At 36.3% G+C, this 21,081-nt stretch overlaps 1 protein-coding gene across 7 annotated transcripts in view; it reads left to right on the top strand.

Moving 5' to 3' along the window:
* LOC125247827 overlaps positions 1-21,081 on the top strand; it is a 363,538-nt gene that overhangs the window by 88,794 nt on the left and 253,663 nt on the right. For all 7 annotated transcript variants that reach the window (XR_007180189.1, XM_048159329.1, XM_048159328.1 and 4 more), the window contains one exon: positions 2,028-2,078. The gene's annotated coding sequence lies outside the window, so the exon portion shown is untranslated. The remainder of the gene's footprint in view (positions 1-2,027; positions 2,079-21,081) is intronic.

Genomic DNA, 21,081 nt, shown 5'->3' with positions numbered 1-21,081 from the left:
AAATATTACTTCTCAGTATAGAAAATTGACAAACATATGAGAATCCATCAATATTTCTCCAAATGTGCATGATTTTAAGCTAAAAGCCTATATGAAATGCCATAGAGGTAACATAATTGTTCAGACACTTTGCATCACAGAAATACATTATATTTTAAAGAATATAATAGAATACCATTATTTTAAATTGTAATAATATTTCACAGTATTGCTGTTTATGATGAGCTGAGACATTATTACAGAGGGCTTTTTTTCACAGCCTACCTGACTGAAAGGCCTCATTAATATGCAAGACATTTCAGGTCATTATTATGTGATTCTTTTGTCTTCTCATGTGTAAATGGCCCATTATTCATGCAGATTCACGCCTCCACGCATACTGTGTTTCTTGACAAAAAGTGTCTTACAAAAACTAAATCAATATATTGTTTTATATGAAGGAGTAGGCAGCATCATTTTTACATAATTCTGAAGCAAAAACTCTAGTCTACAACCTCCAATACCCAAAAGTCTTGTGAACACAGATTTAATGTACTTTTTTTTGGCCTTATTTCAGTGAATTAAGTTTTTTGTTTTTTCAATAACCACACATAAACATTATTCCTTCAAAAATACAAACATGTACATACATGTTTCTCACATATTATTGTAGCCTAGTTTGTGCTGAATACATTGTAATGACACTTTTGTCATTTATATGTTTATGAACAACTGAAAAAAGCACAAATGTCGGGGCATGTCAAAACTTCTCCAAGCCCCAAATCAGCCTCAGACTCCAGAGGGTTAAGGAATCGCTGTTTTGAGCAAAGTGAAGAAATGAACAAACCTTGTAAGTGAACGTATCTTATAAGTAAATGGATCTTGTAAGAGAAGAAGTCTTGTAGGTAAATGAATTTTCTATAAGTAAACAGATCTTCTAAGTGAACAAATCTTGTGGGTGAACGGATCTTCTAATGAATGGATCTTGTAGGTGAATGGATGTTCTAAGTGAACAAATCTTGTGGGTGAACGGATCTTCTAAATGAACGGATCTTGTAGGTGAATGGATCTTCTGAGTGAACAAATCTTGTGGGTGAACGGATCTTCTAAATGAACGGATCTTGTAGGTGAATGGATCTTCTAATGAATGGATCTTGTAGGTGAATGGATCTTCTAAGTGAACAAATCTTATGGTTGAATGGATCTTCTAGGTGAATGGATCTCGTAGGTAAACAGATCTTCTAAATGAATGGATCTTGTTGGTGAACTAATCTTCTAATTGAACAAATCTTGTAAGTGAACAGATCTTCTAAGTGAACTGATCTTGTAGGTGAATGGATCTTCTTTGACTGGCCACACACTTGAAGATTTTAAGCCCGATTTTGGGCCTTATTTACAACCCCCAACGATCTGGTGGATGTGGCCCAAATTGAGGCTTCACTCAACCTGAATTGATCTTGTAATTGAATGAATATTGTAAGTGAATGGAAAAGGAGTGTTTCATTGTTTGGACATGCTGAGCAAATATGGTGAACGTGTCTGTGTTTTGAGTCTGAATGAAACATTCTGTTTGTGAATGGGCTAAATGTACTGGGACATGAATGAACTGAATGAACAGTGACTAAACAAACACGGACATGTTCTTCATTCATCTGGATAGTTTTATTTAATAAGCAGAGAAAGGTTTGTGCAAGAATTATTCCAATTTGATATTATAGAAACTCAAATTTAAATTAAATAATTTATTTAAATTAATAATTTATAATTAAATGTAATAATTTGATTGAATTATTATTGTCTGTTTGTTGTCTTTTTTGATAGCTTGGTAAAGTCCAAAAGTTTTCAAAATTAAGGCACAAATCCTGCTTTGTCATTTGTGGAAAAAATGCTAATGGCTGAAAATCTGACTTGTAAACACATGCTAATGCCTGTTCTCACTAAGTCTATTGCATCTAAACAACTAAATGTCAAAATTTTGGCAGTGTATACAGTGTAAAGTATTAGTAATTAGTGCATCACTGACCTTGTTTTGTTCTGTTTATCTCCAGGTTTGTGGATTTTTCTGGTGTGGAATCCCCAAATTAAAGATCCATCAGTAGGTAGGCTGTGCTTTTTCTTTTTTTCTTCTTCTTTAAAAATAAACAAACAAAAAAAATATTTTCAAACAAGTTTCCCCTGGGTCCTCTTTGTTTTCTCTTTTTCTCCTATTAGATTTATAAACCCCTCAGTAAATATCTGCCATCACCTTAAATGAAAAAGAAGTGATTCTGTGATTCTATATCATATTTTTAATTACAAACCCGATTCCAAAAAAGTTGGGACACTGTACAAATTGTGAATAAAAAAAGGAACGCAATAATTTACAAATCTCATAAACTTATATTTTATTCACAATAGAATATAGATAACATGTCAAATGTTGAAAGTGAGACATTTTGAAATGTCATGCCAAATATTGGCTTTTTTTGGATTTCATGAGAGCTACACATTCCAAAAAAGTTGGGACAGGTAGCAATAAGAGGCCGGAAAAGTTAAATGTACATATAAGGAACAGCTGGAGGACCAATTTGCAACTTGACTGGGTATAAAAAGAGCCTCTCAGAGTGGCAGTGTCTCTCAGAAGTCAAGATGGGCAGAGGATAAGCAATTTTCCCAATGCTGCAGCGGAACATAGTGGAACAATATCAGAAAGGAGTTTCTCAGAGAAAATTTGCAAAGAGTTTCAAGTTATCATCATCTACAGTGCATAATATCATTCAGAGAATCTGGAACAATCTCTGTGCGTAAGGGTCAAGGCCGGAAAACCATACTGGATGCCCGTGATCTTCGGGCCCTTAGACGGCACTGCATCACATACAGGAATGCTACTGTAATGGAAATCGCAACATGGGCTCAGGAATACTTCCAGAAAACATTGTCGGTGAACACAATCCACCGTGCCATTCACCGTTGCCGGCTAAAACTCTGTAGGTCAAAAAAGAAACCATATCTAAACATGATCCAGAAGCGCAGGCCTCTTCTCTGGGCCAAGGCTCATTTAAAATGGACTGTGGCAAAGTGGAAAACTGTTCTGTGGTCAGACGAATCAAAATTTGAAGTTCTTTTTGGAAAACTGGGACGCCATGTCATCCGGACTAAAGAGGACAAGGACAACCCAAGGTGTTATCAGTGCTCAGTTCAGAAGCCTGCATCTCTGATGGTATGGGGTTGCATGAGTGCGTGTGGCATGGGCAGCTTGCACATCTGGAAAGGCACCATCAATGCTGAAAGGTATATCCAAGTTCTAGAACAACATATGCTCCCATCCAGACGTCATCTCTTTCAGGGAAGACCTTGCATTTTCCAACATGACAATGCCAGACCACATACTGCATCAATTACAACATCATGGCTGCGTAGAAGAAGGATCCGGGTACTTAAATGGCCAGCCTGCAGTCCAGATCTTTCACCCATAGAAAACATTTGGCGCATCATAAAGAGGAAGATGCGACAAAGAAGACCTAAGACAGTTGAGCAACTAGAAGCCTGTATTAGACAAGAATGGGACAACATTCCTATTCCTATACTTGAGCAACTTGTCTCCTCAGTCCCCAGACGTTTGCAGACTGTTATAAAAAGAAGAGGGGATGCCACACAGTGGTAGACATGGCCTTGTCCCAACTTTTTTGAGATGATGTCATGAAATTTAAAATCAACTTATTTTTCCCTTAAAATGATACATTTTCTCAGTTTAAACATTTGATATGTCGTCTATGTTGTATTCTGAATAAAATATTGAAATTTGAAACTTCAACATCGTTGCATTCTGTTTTTATTCACAATTTGTACAGTGTCCCAACTTTTTTGGAATTGGGTTTTAAATTTTGCCTCTGCAATTGTACGCCATTTGTATGTCTGAATGTATCTATCAATTCAAAAGTTGTGGTTTTAGCCTTCAGTTTGAGTACAAATCTTTTATTCCTTTTGCTTGTTTGTGGTGATTTTGAGCTGTTTGATATTGAATCATTAAAAAGCTGTACAAATAGGTGGAAGAAATTAGTTAATAGAAATTAATTGGAAACTAAACTAAACTTGCATTCTGATCATTCCTACATGTCCTTTAAGACCATTGACTTTCAACCTCTCACATGCTGTTCCACTCTGCCTATATAAGTTTGAGCTAATTTCCTGAGCCCTTCAGTTGCTTGTAATGCTGATTGGCAAATGTGTTCCAGAGCGGCTGGCGTCATCTTCAGTAAAGCCTCAGTGCTGATGATGTAAAGATTTGGCTGCTATAAGCTTATGAGCCAGTCAGTCCCAATCAATTTACTCTCCTCTTAGTCCAGTTAAACCTCGACGCAGAGAGGCCACAATGGCGTAATGCTGGCGGTTATGGTCTGGGTCGCACAAGTAGAACAACTTCTCAGTTTTGTTTTGGCGGGGTTTGTTTTGGGTCACGGAGAGCTCACGGTTTAGGAAGGAGTTGCCCACGTTAAAAGACGTGTAGTTTAAAGTCACAATAGTTTTACTGATTACAAAGGGAAAAGAAAACGAGGAGCAAATAATGTGACTTAAAGGCTGCTGTGCCACATATCACTGATTTTTTTTCTTTTCTTGGCAGAGGCTACTTGCAATAGACGCTCTGGTTGCAATAGATGCAATAGATGTGAATGGCGCAAATAGTGGCAGATACTCAGTGTATTGTAGTATATTATAAAACAGTATGCAGTAATAACAAAATATTCAGTGTATATGGTTATATTTATTACAATCATAAATGGGTGCTGCCTCATTTGGACATTACTTGTCCTTGTCCCTAAATCCCCCCTACATCTACCCCTAACCCTACTTGTTAGTATTTATTCCCAATATTAAATACCCATTCAACTTCATTTCCACTAATATTTTCTTAATTTTATTAAAAAACACCACTCTGAGCTAAGTGTCTCTGAGGAGAAGAATGAGTTTAGAAAAAGGTGGATTTGAACTTGCGTCAACAGCTAAAGTGGCGTTAGCTGTTAACGCAAGTTAGAATCCACCTTACTCTCCACATTACTGTTCCTGTTATCAGACAGGTTTCTTTTGTGATTTTGTCTAGCTAACCCAGACATTGGTGGGCAGAGTTAGTGTAAATAGCCTCTGTCAACAAATTGGTCTTGCACTACAGGCTAAATCCTCGATTTCAATTTGCTAATGTTAAGTAATCAAGTAAGTAAACCGGAAATGGCGCTTTCCACGGATGAGAATTATTAGACCGTTTTCTAAGGCTGCACGATATTAAACCTGTTTAAAATTCATAATAAAGCCTAATGCTATTGTGAATTTTCAAAAGCTGTGATTCAATTAAATAAATGTTTTTCTTGCAGGTTTAATATATACGTGCTGTAATTATTTACACGCTTGTAGGTTAACTGTGTGCGTCTCCGAGCGGCTCCGTTCACAGTAAATACAGCACACTGTTATTATTTATAGGAGTGGCACGTCTCAAACTCAATCTCTGCATATACTGTGAGTTTGGATTACTTTTAACATTCATCTGGAAATGCACTGTGCGGAATTTAATCAGATTTGTAAGGTAAGTCATGTATAAACCTACACCTACTTTCTAAATGTGCTAACTGCTCATCACAATTTCAAAATGAAATGTTCTTGTTCAAGAAATTACAGTGGTTGTAGCATTTCTGTCGAAATAAATGTCCACTTAATATTTAATATTTCCGTTTCTTCTCATTAGTAGTTGATATATACAAGCTAAATGCGTGATGGGTGCCACCATGATTGTTTACGCCGCCGTTGAATCAGATCTGTCTGATTTACAACACGTGAATTCATCCACTTCTCTCAAAATACACGGAGAGATGTAAGTGTCCGGTGAACTGGGAGAAGAACAGAGTAAACTTTATAGTTGCTTACACACAGTATGTATTCTCTCAGAGGGGGAAAGGGGCGGGGGTTCGATTACTCAAATAATCATCAGATTAATCGAACGATTACTCAATTACCAAAATAATCGTTAGTGACAGCCCTAGTGGAATCATCGTGCGGCTATTGCTTTCTCTTGTATAGTGGAAGCGTTTTGTGCATTTGAGGTGATGACGTACCTCTACTTACTTTTTTGCAAAATGCAAAAAATGTACCAATACATGCAAAACACTGCAATTTCCAACAGAAATGAACACTAGTAAAACAGCAAGCACTTTTTGTCCTTTTCATACAAAAAAAAGGGCAGATTATCGATTAATATAGACTTACTGCACAATATTATATTGTGACCCCAAAACACTTTTTACCATAGTGCAGGGGTATTCAATTAAAGTTTCAAGAGGTCCGATCTTTATATTTCCTCCCCAGCGGAGGTCTTTAAATCTTTATCAGGAGAAAGCAATGTGCATGGAGCGGAAAGAGCTTGAATGAAGCACGTTTGGCTCTAGATGAAAGTATTAGAGTATATAGCGCCGAAAGATCAGTACAGTAAACGACCCTGAGCCGTTGTGGTGTGAACCGCTCCTTTTGTTTTGACACACTGCTCACTTTAATCTGTAGAAATTGTAAAATGGCACAATTATGTCCCACGGTCTGGATGGAACTAAGCTGAGGTCCGGAACCGGACCATGGTCTGCCATTTTAATATCATTGCCATAGTGCATGATTTGTAAATGAATACATTTTGAAGCTCCATATGTTTGGCCTTTCTGACATTTTAAACTTGCTCTGTAACTCAGCTGGTACAGAATTGTACTTTCGATGCTAGGGCTGGACAATATGTAAAACATATTTTCAATAATTCAAGTAATTGCCTCAAAAGATATTGCGATATCAGATTATATATACGCGAGCCCCGCCCCCGCCAGAGACAATAGGCGACATACACCGTAAAAATGCATCATGTTCAGCTTGGCTGCACTTTATCTAATGAGTTAATTTCAGTTCAATTTCATTATTGAAACATAAAGGTTGAGTTTGTGCTTTAACATAAAACATAAGCTATGGTGTTATGTTAGTTTTGCAAATGATTTCCACACTGTTCTTATCGAATTTGTGTTTGAAATGAATTTGAATTTGAATTTCGTTTCATGAGGAGAACTATTGAATACAACTTAACAGAACACAATTTATGTTCATGGTAAAGGTGGACATTCTGGTGGTCATTGTAAGAATGATAAATGAATGCTGATGTCATAGCAATGTATCTTCTTTCATAAGGTCCGATGTTTCTCTTATTGCCGTTATTGCCTGAGTAGACATATTTCATCATGATAAATTTGCTTAATCATAACTTGTAACACTGTTTTTAAACTTGTAGTCAAGCTATAATGTATTTATTTGTCTACAATCAGTGGTTAAAAATGAATTTGGTTCATTCTACATGAGCAAAATGGTTATGTTTTTCTTTCTGGCTCTTGAGGTCCAAGGTCTCCATAGGCTGCTTATAACAAAATAAAAGTTACTGCTTTATTTAGGCTATTTAGAAGCAGAAGTAATTAAAAATGATATTAGTGTTTTTATTTTATTTTATTTTATTTTATTTTATTTTATTTTATTTTATTTTATTTTATTTTATTTTATTTTATTTTATTTTTATTATTTTTTTATTTTATTTTATTTTATCTACAGCAAAGTATAACGCCCCAATATGCTATAATGGAGCTGCCAACATTGGAAACGTGTGAAAGAGATATTCAGAAAACCGTAAATTCTTCATCCGTTTGCAATATGCAATAAAAACCTAAATTGTATATATAAAATCATTTGAATTACAATGGTCATGTTTGTGATTTTTTTTTTTTTATTCATTATGTACACTATTTAAAGACTGCTACCATATTTGTTTCTGTGTAACTTTTATTAGAGTGCAGACCAAAATAAAACAATACTTGATATTATTTTTAAAATAAGGGAAATCACTGATATTCAGAATTTATAGGATAGTTTCATTTTTTTCATCTGCAGAGCAAAATATATTGCATAAAAATGAATAGCAGTGTTAACTTAGGAATAAAAAAACATCAAATCAAGATAAGAAAAAATATTTGACAAAATTGTGAAAGACACACCTAGTCGTTAGTGTAGTCAGTGCTGAAAAAAGGGCAAATAAAATACAGATTAGGCTAATTAAAGTTACAAAAGTTATTCTGTCAATCAGTGAGTGATTTTCCTTTTCTTTTTTCTCTGATTTACATGAATGACTGGTGGCAGCTGGTATATAGGCTGCTGTCAAAGCATGGATACAATATAGACTACTGTTTTTCTTTCTCATCTGTTTATGTTCACTTAAGACAAACTGACTGTGTTTACAGGGATATTTTGACAATTACTGTATGTGTGTATTTGTCCGTGCACTATATGAGAGGCATCTCTCTGTGCACACTTGGATGTGTGCGCAGCACAAAAAACATTGCACAAGTACAGAAGTGTTCTCTTTGGCATCATCTTGCTCTTAAATAATGGTTTAAAATCAAAGTAAATGCGCACAAAATCGTAAATTTTAATTTTATAGTAAGTATTCGATTCCAGAACTTAAGTATCCGATTCCAAAATTTGAATCGATTTTGTATTCCTAACCCTACTAACTACTATAGAAAATATGTAATTCATGCTATTGCATGTGATTAAATGTGTATGGTAACTATGGGGCTATGTGAAAAATGTCATTTTTTTCCCTGATATTGTCGACGATTGTCTGGTAACTGACTGTTATAATCAGCATCCCGGTACTTGAAAGCAGTGTTGGGCTTGTTACTCAAATTTTTTTATTTATTACTCGTTACTAGTTACTCCTTTCAAAAGTAATATTATTACTTTACTTATTACTTTCTGGCAACAATAATTAGTTACACTACTAGTTATTAAATTTCTTCACACCTCACAGAAGCAGTATGTGTGTGTCTTCCACATAAAATTCTTCTAAAATGTTACTAGCAACATATTTCTGCCTCATCATTTGACCAAAATCCTCATTGGATTGCAGTCAGAAGTTATTACAAACACTCAATGGTGATTGATAGTGACTAAAAGTGTATTAATCTCATTAATTGTCATGTGTAACTTGAAGCTGGATGTTAACTGTAATATTAATACTGAAATCTTATTAGTAATTAGTAGAGATGCACCTAAATTTCTCTGCCGATACCGATAGCCGATTATTCAGAATGATATCGGTTGATGCCGATACCAATAGTTTTGTTTTACTTAAGGACAAAAAATCTCTCCCAAATAATGTTGCAAACTATACAGGGAACCCGCTCATTTAGTACACTACAATATTAGAGGTTACAATTAACAACAGAGGTATTATATTCAGCTGCTGTTTATTTTCAGATATAATAATTACACTCAAATAAAAACTGAAATGTTTGTATTAGTATCACAGAAGGTAGATTTCATAAGCACAACAAGTGCTTATGAAAACTACCTTCTGTGATACCATCATGGCAAATTTACACAAACATATAATTAACAGTGAATAAGCTCCTGTCTAGTGTTTTTTATATATAGATAGCTAAGGAACTGCGAACATTGGAAAACATTCCTGAGGTAAATGTGACATGATTTGACATTGTTCACAAGCTGTTTTATTGATGTCTTTCCGCGGTTGAAACACAAATAAAGTGATTACATGAGACATGATGCATTCCAGTAAGTTGTACAATATATTTCATCATACCTTTGATGTTCATGCATGTTTTTCGAGAAATAACTTGTATTGAATAGGAAGAAAAGACTCACTCTCCGCGCTGCTGCATGAACTGAGGCATTACAGCGATCTGGCACGTCACATAAGAGCGTCAAAACGGCATTTATTCATTTATTGTTTAAATTTCATGATAAAATGGACAGACTTTATTCTTATCAGAAGCAACAAAGCACAAAGCTTTTTGTGATTATTGGATGGGAGGCGCTACAAATAATATTTGATGTAGGAAAAAAACACAGACCTGGCAACCCTGGCTTGAACTATGGGTGATTCATAGGGTCAAAAAGAGCCTGCTTTAACGTCACTATTTTTAAACTGTTAATGCTTTAAAATTAAACATAAGAGTGATTATCTTCACACGCAGTATGTATGAGTTGCAGTTGCAGTCTTAACACGTTTTTCCGCACCCTTTTGATTGACAGGATATAATCGACCCTGATCATTGGCAGTTTTTAAATGATAATAATAGCTTTTATCGGCCGATACCGATTGTTGGCCGATACATCGGTGCATCTCTAGTAATTAGTTACACTGCTAGTTACTGCAAAGAGTAATATTATTACTATAACTAGTTACTGCCCAACACTGCTTGAGACATTGATGATATATGATAATATTGTCATATTGCCCAGCCCTATATGATGCCAGGGCTCAATGCTAAGCATTTTTTTTTTTTTTTTTTTCAAATTCAAATTTTACTTGCCCTGACAAAATTTCCACTGTCACCACTACAAAAAAGTAATACATAAATGAAGTAAAATAGGCCTAGTTATTCTTTGTTGTTTTTGATCCATGTAACCTTAATAAATAAGGTTATGACACCAAAAACTACTAGCCTAACTCATATAAATTTTAAATATTGTTACAGACAGTCAGTAATAAAATAAGAACAAATAATTACGAGCAATTGCACAAATAAATACAACAGAACAAACATATACAAATGAAATAAACAGTTCTTTTCGTGTAGGTCTAAATTGGATTTTCAGGTACAGAAATAGTAATTAAATGCAAAATATCACTGCATAATCTTCACTGTATAAATATAGATTAACCCTTATTAAAGTTATTCAGTCAAGAGCAGTGAGCATTTTTTTTTAATGTTTTTTGTTTGATTAACATAAAAACAGACAGCAGCAGGTTTATTAGGCTGCTGTCACCTTAAGAGCTGCACGGATCCAGTATACTGTTACACATGCATCTAATGTCAGGTTTACATTACTTAAGAGATGACTGACTATGTTTGCGATGATACTTGACAAGATGGGCAATTTGACAGTTTTGTGTGAATATGTCCATCCAAGCTCAGGAAGACGTGAAAGAGTATTTGCGTGCTGTGAGATGCTGCGTTCTGGGCACACACTTTGAATGTGTGTTGAGCACACAAAATTTATCACACAGTGCACGAGTACAGTACCAAACTGAGAGACGCGGGTACTTTCGCCTCTGTGCGCTTGGATATTTCCATATTGGCAAGGCTTATAAATGTGAAAATTATCAGCTTCTATGAAGATGCAGAACTGGCCCAATCAGTTCTGTCAACTGGCCTGAGAGTCTTTCACGCTGGTCCCGGGCCATCGTTCAGTCCTTATTTTCGAGCCCTGGATGCGGAGCGCACAGGTACGAAAACGAGTCAAGACAAAGGACAAACTCTAGATGAGTCAAGACAAACTATGAATTCGTTGACGATTATAATAATCCTAATATTTATTTATTTATATTTGTTTCAAACATGTGAAAACCAGAGCTCATGACATGATCGACAGTGTACTGTAACTACACACACGCTTGTCAGTTTAAGCATACAAAAAATGTTGAGCTGATTAGTATACAGTAAACTAAAAGAGAACCTGTAATATATACCATGTTATTGCCATCAAACTGATTTCAGATTAATAACAGAGCTAAGGAGAAAGATGTGATGAAGGAAAAAAATCAGTGTGTCCTGTGTGAACGACCAGTTAGATAAATACAGAGAAAAAGAAATTCAAGAGAGACAGAGTGATGTACAAATTAGTTAAGAGAAAATAAACCAACAGATAGCAGATGAGGAGACAGAAAAACAAATTTGACTACCCAGAGTCAGCACAAAAGAAACATACGCCTTTTCACAAATACACATAGAAAAGACAAATAAATGAATGTTCTTACAACGTGTAAGCATGTTAGAACATCCAAATTCCCCCTTATGTGAATGATGTATGATTTCAGCACGAAGAGACAAAGAAAGCAAAAGGATTAGTTTGAGTTATTTGTCTTTCAGCAGAAGCTTTTATCTACAGAAACTTACTGGGGGAACCTCAGGTTAAACACTCTGCTCAAAGGTGTAATGAGGATAGGATGAGTGAATCTCACAAAGAAATGTCTGGGTCATGTTTCCCCGTAAAATCAGGGGAAAAATGTGAAATATTGATGTGATTCATATTATTAAAAATGTGATTTTTATAATGATGATGATGAGTTAATCTGCTCAGCATTTAATGGGCCTTATATTTTCAGGGAGAATTTGCTAGGGAAGGGAATCGTAAGTTATTGATTCCGTTTCTGACTCCTCTTGAAGATTTTGGTTCCTTAACCTTTTTCATTTCTATATATCCTAATTATTGTTAATATGTAATTCATTTTTCCAGGAGCTCATTGCCTCTACCTTCAGTTAAACTGCTAACAGTGATTGTAAATTAATTGCCTAAATTATTACATTATTTGCTGACTGCATTCTTTAAATTGTAATGTTGACATTCTCTGTAAAGCTGCTTTGAAGTGAAGTGAAGTGACATGTGAAGTGAAGTGACATGTGGCCAAGTATGGTGACCCATACTCGGAATTTGTGCTCTGCATTTAACCCATCCAAGTGCACGCACACAGCAGTGAACACACACACCGTGAACACACACCCGGAGCAGTGGGCAGCCATTGCTGCGGCGCCCGGGGAGCAGTTGGGGGTACGGTGCCTTGCTCAAGGGTCTCACCTCAGTCGTGGTATTGAGGGTGGAGGGAGCGCTGGATATTCACTCCCCTCACCAACAATCCCTGCCAGACCTGAGACTCGAACCCATGACCTTTGAGTTACAAGTCCGACTCTCTATCCATTAGGCCACGACTGCCCCCCACTGAAACGATATGTATTGTGAAAAGCACTATACAAATAAATGTGAAGTGAATTGAATTGAATTGAATTCATTGAGGATTCTTTATTCCTCATGTTGTCAGCCAGTATGTAACTAATCGCATGAGCATTAGGTACAATGTAATACAGTAAATTTGTATGATATATGTTTTTAATTCACTAAAAAGACCTGCCTCAAAAGATACTCATTCAGGAATTGAACTACACTGGTTGTGTTGTATATGTTTGATTCACTAAAACGATCCAGTTCATAAGATTCATTCATTTGAGGAATTGGACTACTTTGATTCTCTAAAAAGAACCCACTGGTGGTTACACTGTATGTGTTTGATTCTAATAAGAACCTGCTCATAAGATTAGTTTGTTCAAGATTCTGACTACAGTGGTTGCACAGTGTGCTTCTGAACTGACTCAAATGATACATTCCTTTGAGGATTGGACTACACTGGTTGTGCTGTATGTGTTCAATTCATTCAAAAGAATCGATATAAAAAGAATATTAAATTAATTTGTTCTGCAATCTGACTACAATGGCTGAGCTGTATGTTTTTGATTCACTAATATGAACTCAAAAGATACAGGAATTGGACTGAACATCAGTTAGTTCTGTTTTTTTTATTATTATTATTGTTATTATTTATTTATTTTTTTTTATATATGGAACTTTCACTTTTCAGTTTTCAGTTCATAAACCTGTCAAGAAAATGTAGAGATCCTGGCAGTAGGCTACTTAGAATTGGTGTGGGTGGTATTTTGGTTTGCTGTTTGGTTTATTATTTTTCTTTTTTTCATGAGATTTACCCATCATCTCAGTATCTGCAATCCTTAAATTTCCAGCCCAGGTTTAAATGCATTAAAAAGCAAGAGATTAAGAGTGTAAGCAGTGCAGGATGTGTCCTAAGCTCACGACTGTCTGAGTGCTCTTTCGAGGCTGGAAGCTCAGGATTTGTGTGGAAACTGGGATAGCGTCCATTGTGCAGATCCACATGATCCCTGCCAGAACAATCAGGTATCAGAGCTCGCACCAAAGTGCTACATTCCCCTCATGTGCTCAACAGGCAGGGATTCGCACAGATTCGGCCTGCCCTTTGAGCCAGAATCCTTAAAAATCAAGGGAAATAAGTCCCCTTATTTTCAGGAGCAGTTGCCAGATATTGTGTTTTGGTAAGAGCTTACAGGGAAAGTAAAGCCATATGAAGCAAATCGCATTAGCTTCTACCAGTTTCGACTCCAGGGACGGACATAATGCCGATGCATACCGATACAAATATATGTTTCCGATACTTTTGAAACCTCAGGTTTCTCTCGCAGGGAAATGCAATGCCTCCTTTCCAACAATGAAATCACAGTTCATCGAGTGATGTTGAAAACATTGACTACCAAATTGTGCAAGACTTGCCTTTATCTCATGAATAACTTGGATAACTTATTAGATTACTTACATCCAACCTTAAAGCAGATGGGCTACAGCAGCAAAAGACACACCGGTTTCAAACTTATTGGTCTGATTAACGTGTTGTGCACTGCCTACGCTGTCTGTCATAGTCTTTCCAGGTGAGAATTCATATGGTGACAATGGCGGATGCACAATGTTCAATGTTACGCAGAAAGAAGAAGGAGAAAAGGAGAAAAAGTGCCATTTGCCTATTTCACCTTTCCATGAGGTGACAGTGAGCGAAGTGGCACCTGAGGCTTCCCATTTCCAGGACACGCATATTTCATCACTGGACAGTAGTAGTGAGAATTCCATGACATAAATCGGCACAATGCCAATTGATTTTGTCTCATTATAACAGTGGAAACAACTTAAAATACTGTCATTTATAGTTATACAGATAAGAGTAAGAGATCTTTTGAAACTGTAATTCGTGTACACTCACAATAAAAACAAAAACATTGTGCTTTTGTAAAATAAAGAAAACAAACAGGATGTCGCTTTCTGCAATCTCTGTTTACTTTCCGTGAAGTTTGTGAAACGCGCCTATAGGCTACTAGCAAGCTCTTGTGTGCCATCTGAACGCTTGTTCTGGGTTGGTGCACAGATTGCCTCTTCTTCTTCTTCTTCTTCTTCTTCTTCTTCTTCTTCTTCTTCTTCTTCTCTTTTTCATATTTTGGCGGTTAACACACAGCGTTCCATTACTGCACACACAATGCAATTTTGTGATAACATGAATGTGCATTCTGACAGTGCAATGTTGTGCAAATATGAACGTGAACAATGCTCTGTACAGATGATGGTCAGTGCTGCATCATAACAAATGTTATGTTATGAAAATTACGAAAGTCAGGCCTTTCCACTGTAATATTCAAATGCTAGAACACGCGAAAGGGGAATCTATGAGGGGCTGTACAAGCCATAATTCATTCTGGCACTCTCACACACATACATTCTCCTTTCACATACATACATTTTTACTCTCACACACATACATTCTCCTTTCACATACATACATTTTTACTCTCACACACACACACATTCTCCTTTCACACACATACACTTTTACTCTCACACACATACATTCTCCTTTCACATACATACATTTCTAATCTCACACACACTTACATTCTCCTTTCACACACATACATTGTTCTTTCACATACATACATTTCTACTCTCACACACGTACATTTCTACTCTCTCACATACATATATTCTCCTTTCACATACATACATTTCTACTCTCTCACATACATATATTCTCCTTTCACACACATACATTTCTACTCTCTCACATACATATATTCTCCTTTCACACACATCCATTTCTACTCTCTTACACACTTACATTCTTACATTCTCCTTTCACATTTTCATGTGTAAATTTTGGGTTGTTTTTTGCCCAAGGGCTGGGTAAACATAGGACAGAACACAGGTTGGGCTAATTCTACCCAGCATAAAGGGTTGATTTTATTAAAAAAAAAAATTCTATGATATAGTTTATTTAGTACTTACAGATTAAATTATCTAAACCAGTGGTTCCCAACCTTTTTAGCCTCAAGTACCCCCACAACTCCATCAATAAGGCTCAAGTACCCCTTTATCGACACTAAACAAAAATGCGGCGTTTATATTTTAATGCAGTTGTAACAATTACGTAATTTACCAATGAACCAGTTTTATTGATTACAATTCAGACTTGAAGATATTGGGAAATTTTAAATAAGAAACACAGTGTAATTGGACATTCCAGCACTTCAGATGTTATTTTGAATATGATGACAAAAAAAAAAATATTTATTCATCCTTCAGAGATTGTCCCCATTTGTAAAACTGAAAGTTTCAAGATGTAGGAAATCCAACATTTGATTGAAAACAAACACTTTTATTTAAAAATAAAGACACGAAAAATAGGCTGCCACTATAACCAGTAGATGGTGGTAGATAAGCACTTATTGGCTTATAAAGTTAAGCACTAAAGTAGGAAAAGTCAGAGTCTTTCAAATCTTTAAATTACAATGTGTCAACTACACTTTTTATGAGAGGATTTGTGAGCATAGGACTTATTAAACTGGCACTAAAAAGAAACACATTCAATGTTTTGAGGGATATTGAGCTGAGTTTAACAACAATTCTGACTGGCCATTATTTTCAACAGTACTCAATGCTGCAAAATCATGTTGTAAATATACACATTTGCAGCGATTAACGTGCCAGGTTGGGGTGAAACTGGGGCGACTGACTGCACTCAGCAAGTCTATTACACTTAAGCGACAGGGGACATTAAAACGCTCAATGTACTAAGTGATATTAACAGACCAAACTTAGTAGCTAAACATCATACTAATAAAGTCTACTACAGAAAAGCAGTTGAGCTCAGAATTTGAATTTTCCTCCCATAGAACATGGCTTATTGTACTAAGACAGTGATATTAAATGACCAAAACAAGTAAAATCATACCATACATGTACAGCAAAGCAGATGAGCCCAGAATATAATCGCAATTTGTTTAATTACACTTTTTCCTCCCATAGAAAACGCATTATAAAGAAAAAGCTTAACGTCGCTTAATGTAGCCTACTAAGTGATCAAAGATCAAATTCTGCACAAAACAATTATTCTATATAGTATTCTTTATTAGTATAGTGTTGACTAAGTTTGGTCTTTTAATGTCACTGTCTTTAACCATTAATCATCGTTTATGGGAGGAAAATGCTTAACATGTAATTAAACGTGTTGCGTTCATATTCTAGGCTCATCTGCTTTTCTGTACAAGTTATGTGTTTTAGAATGTCCCAGCGACAGGAATGAACAAACCAAACAAAATCTAAATCTTTTGCGTACCCCCGGTTGGGAATGACTGATCTAAACATGTGTAAAATACTCCACACAACAACTGGTTTATGACAGTTTTATTTTCGATACAGCTTATTTTATATAGTTTTTACCATGCCTAAAAATATATTTAACAAACATTAGAAGTAGCCTATTAGAAGTAAAAATGATACATTTAGGTCTAAAAGTTATTCATGTGTAATCAAAAGTCGCGTCCCGTTTCCACCGTAACGATGCTGCTTCTCCTGCCGTTGATGGGCTCGCGTTCGACGGCAGAACTCATTTCAGACCACCGCCCTCCGTCTCACTCGTAGCTGAAAGATGCTTTGGCTGCTTCCATAACCTGCCCATAAACAATCAGTGCACAGTTCTGAGAACATATTTCAATATCCAAAGTATTTATATTCAGTATCTTTGGGAATAAATTGATAATTTTACGCAAGGCATCAAGTGTTTCCTTCATCCGAAAGACGGATGCAACACTCGTTAACTGACATCGCATCCCTGTAGTTTGCTTTGCATTAAATAAAATGATTTACAGCACAGCAACGATTTTATAGAAGAAATAAAACATACACAAACCTGTATTTTATAGACAAAATGCATCAAGTCGGCGGGGCGGGGCAGCGCTGAGAAGCTGAACGTCACGTGATGATCGCGCCGGACCTGCCTTCCGTTTCCATCATACTCCTTCCGTTTCCATCATACTCTCTCTCACACACATACATTCTACTCTCACACACATGCATTCTTCTCTCACACACACATATTTTCTTCAGACATGCATGTGTTAGAGTAGAATATGTATGTATGTGAGAGGAGAATATATATATGTATGTGAAAGGAGAATGTATGTATGTGAGAGGAGAATATATATGTATGTGAGAGTAGAATGTATGTGTATGAGAGGAGAATATATATATGTATGTGAGAGTAGAATGTATGTGTGTGAGAGGAGAATATGTATGTAAAAGGAGAATGTATGTATGTGAGAGTAGAATGTATGTGTGTGAGAGGAGAATATACATGTATGTAAAAGGAGAATGTATGTATGTGAGAGGAGAATGTATGTGTGTGAAAGGAGAATATGTATGTATGTGAGAGTAGAATGTATGTGTGTGAGAGGAGAATATATATGTATGTAAAAGGAGAATGTATGTATGTGAGAGGAGAATGTATGTGTGTGAGAGTGGCAGAATGAATTTTGGCTTGATTGGCTCTTCATAGGAATCCGTTACTCACGCAATATGTGGGAAGTTCAAAATCCAAAACATCCTGAAAGCAGTGTCTCAGACGGCACACAAATACTAAGTTTTCACTCTCTTTCATGCCTTCCTGTGCTTGAACAGACAAATTCACACAAAATTGTCAAAAAATGCCCGTCTTTGTGAGTATCCTAGTAAAGTCAGTTATGTCTTCAGTTGAGAAAGAAAATGCATGATCATGAATGCATTCAGTCTTAAAGTGACAGCATCCGAATAATCCTGCTACTGTGCTGTCTGTGTTATTAATGTTAAAGGTGCAATATGTAATATTTTCTGTCCGCTAGAGGTCGCTAGAGGCCTATTCAAAACAATGGTGTAGCTTTATGACGGCAAGTTTGAGCGCGGAATCTTGGGACAATTGGGATAGGACTCGGGAAGAAATCATGTTCATGGATGTGATTATTAACGTTACTGTAGTATGAAGTAGAACAGGACCGAGTGTTGTGAGAGCTGAACGAGGCCACTGGAGCGATTGCGCAATACACGCCTCACAAGCAGCGGCACTTTTATTATGCCACAGTCGCCAGTAAAGCTGCATCTGATTATGCTATATTAGCTATTTCACAAAATAGTGTTGCATGGTAAAGCATGGTTCTCGCAAACAATGACTAAACATGTTGAGCTATATAACAATAATTAGTTTTCTGTCTATAAATATATCAAAACAGTTGTTCCCTTGTCTATTAAAACATGTAAATATTAAAGCTTCTTTGGTGTTTCCATGGTTTCTACAAAATAAAACCGGAAACTGAGGGTAACGTGGGCATAATGCAATTGACAGGCGACTCCTCACACGTTCCGGAGCCTTGGTTAAAAATGCAATTTTCTCATGATTTACAAATAGTTGCAAACATTTGGGATATTGTAAGAACTCAAGTAAACAAAATATGTAACACTGGCCTAGTGGTTTTTGGATATTTTACTCCAAAAGTCTTACATATTGCACCTTTAACCAAATGGCAAAAGGGAAAAAAAAATCACTCTCTGCTCTTGAACTTTAAAAATGATATTTAGATTATACAGTATTATTTATTAGCCTACTTTTATTAAATTGCTGTACCTGAAAACTACTGTTAGAACTGCCTGAAAGGCACTGTTTATTTAATTTGTATCTTTGTTGCATTGTATTTATTTGTGCTATTGCTTGTAATTTGATTATTTGTTCTAATTTTATTACTGACTGTTTACTTGTCTTTAAAAATGTAGGCTATTAAAGGGGACCTATAATGCCCCTTATACAAGATGTAATATAAGTCTTTGGTGTCCCCAGAACGTGTCTGTGAAGTTTCAGCTCAAAATACCCCACAGATCATTTATTATAGCTTGTCAAATTTGCCCCTATTTGGGTGTGAACAAAAACACGTCATTTTTGTGTGTGTTCTATTAAATGCAAATGAACTGCTGCTCCAAAAGAGGATGGAGCTTTGACAGCTCGTGCTTCGGTTGCTCACCAACAAAGCTGGAGAATCTTACGCAGCTAAAATGATGATTGTCAGTAACAGTGTTGAGCCTTACATTGTTCAAACCGGAGTCGGACACTGATGGAGAGACTCGGGACGAAGTTACAACTTTTAGAATGCAACTGGACATTTCGAATGGTTAGTTGATAAATTTATGTAGTTCCTGTGGAGTTGATTCAACTCATCGACTAGCATGTGCCGTCATGTTAAACTTTTGTACAAATCCAGCATTGAATTGACCCTCGTTTGTGAAGCAGTCTGGCGTAAAATGACAGCATGGTAACAACACTCTACTACAACAACTCTTCCTCTTCTCTAAAGCAGCCCAACATGGCCTCACCCCCTTTGTTGCGTGTTCTCAGGGGCAGGGTTTATGTAAATTTTAGGGTTAGTGATGTCACTAACTTGGGAAGACACCCTTGGCCCACTCATTCTAACACATGTCAAATGACATCATCCAGATGTGTCAATCACCAGAGCTAGGCAGAAATAGATTAGAGGAGTGCAAAAACTAATTTCTGCACAAGTTTTATTTATTTTGTTCTTTTATAACACAAATTATGCTTTTCAGTTTTGTAGCTGATTGTGACTTAATACCGTTTGTTTTTTATCAGCCCTACAAAAAATAAGACTTATGCAAGAGTGCATTCTGTTTACTGCTTAGTGCTTAATACACTACAGGACGCTGTACTGTGCCAAATACCTCGGGGGGGAATACATCTCTCCTCCCAGAATTTGAAAGTTAAGGTCCATGTAAGTTATGCATATTATTGCATTATCGTTTCAATCTCAGATGAGAGTTAAATCAGCAAGTCACATTAAGTCCATTTAGTCAAGCTCTTTGAGTTGAACATTGTTTGTTTTGTGTCGACAGTGCAGGCAGGAAAACACCCCAGGCTTGGCGTAGTCGGTAGCAGAGCTGTTAAAACCATTTAGGTTTAAAGCTTCATTGTTTATGTTTCCAGAAGAAAGAAGAGACTCCTTAGTGGTCAGCCACAGCGACGGACATTGAGGATTTTTGCTAGTCAATTGTGGACTGCTGCACTCGTCCTAACCCGTTCCCCCAAATGACATTCACCCAGCTTCTGTTGGATGCTTATTTCATCTGAGTCCTGTATGGAAACAGCTCTTGAACATCCCTGTGGTGACTTGATATATCTCTTAAACTTCTGTTCCTGCTGGGTAATGTGAATGTACATCTGTTTATAATGCATTTGCCCTATTGATGGGTATTTTGAAGTCGTTTATTAGCTTGCTAGTTGTCACATTGATGTATTGAATCTGATATTTTAATCATTTCTCA

Source organism: Megalobrama amblycephala, linkage group LG15, assembly GCF_018812025.1.
Source record: "Megalobrama amblycephala isolate DHTTF-2021 linkage group LG15, ASM1881202v1, whole genome shotgun sequence".
In the NCBI taxonomy this organism is placed as follows: Eukaryota; Metazoa; Chordata; class Actinopteri; order Cypriniformes; family Xenocyprididae; genus Megalobrama; species Megalobrama amblycephala.
The sequence above is the reverse complement of the archived record's forward strand: the minus strand, read 5'-3'. Positions and strand labels throughout refer to the sequence as shown.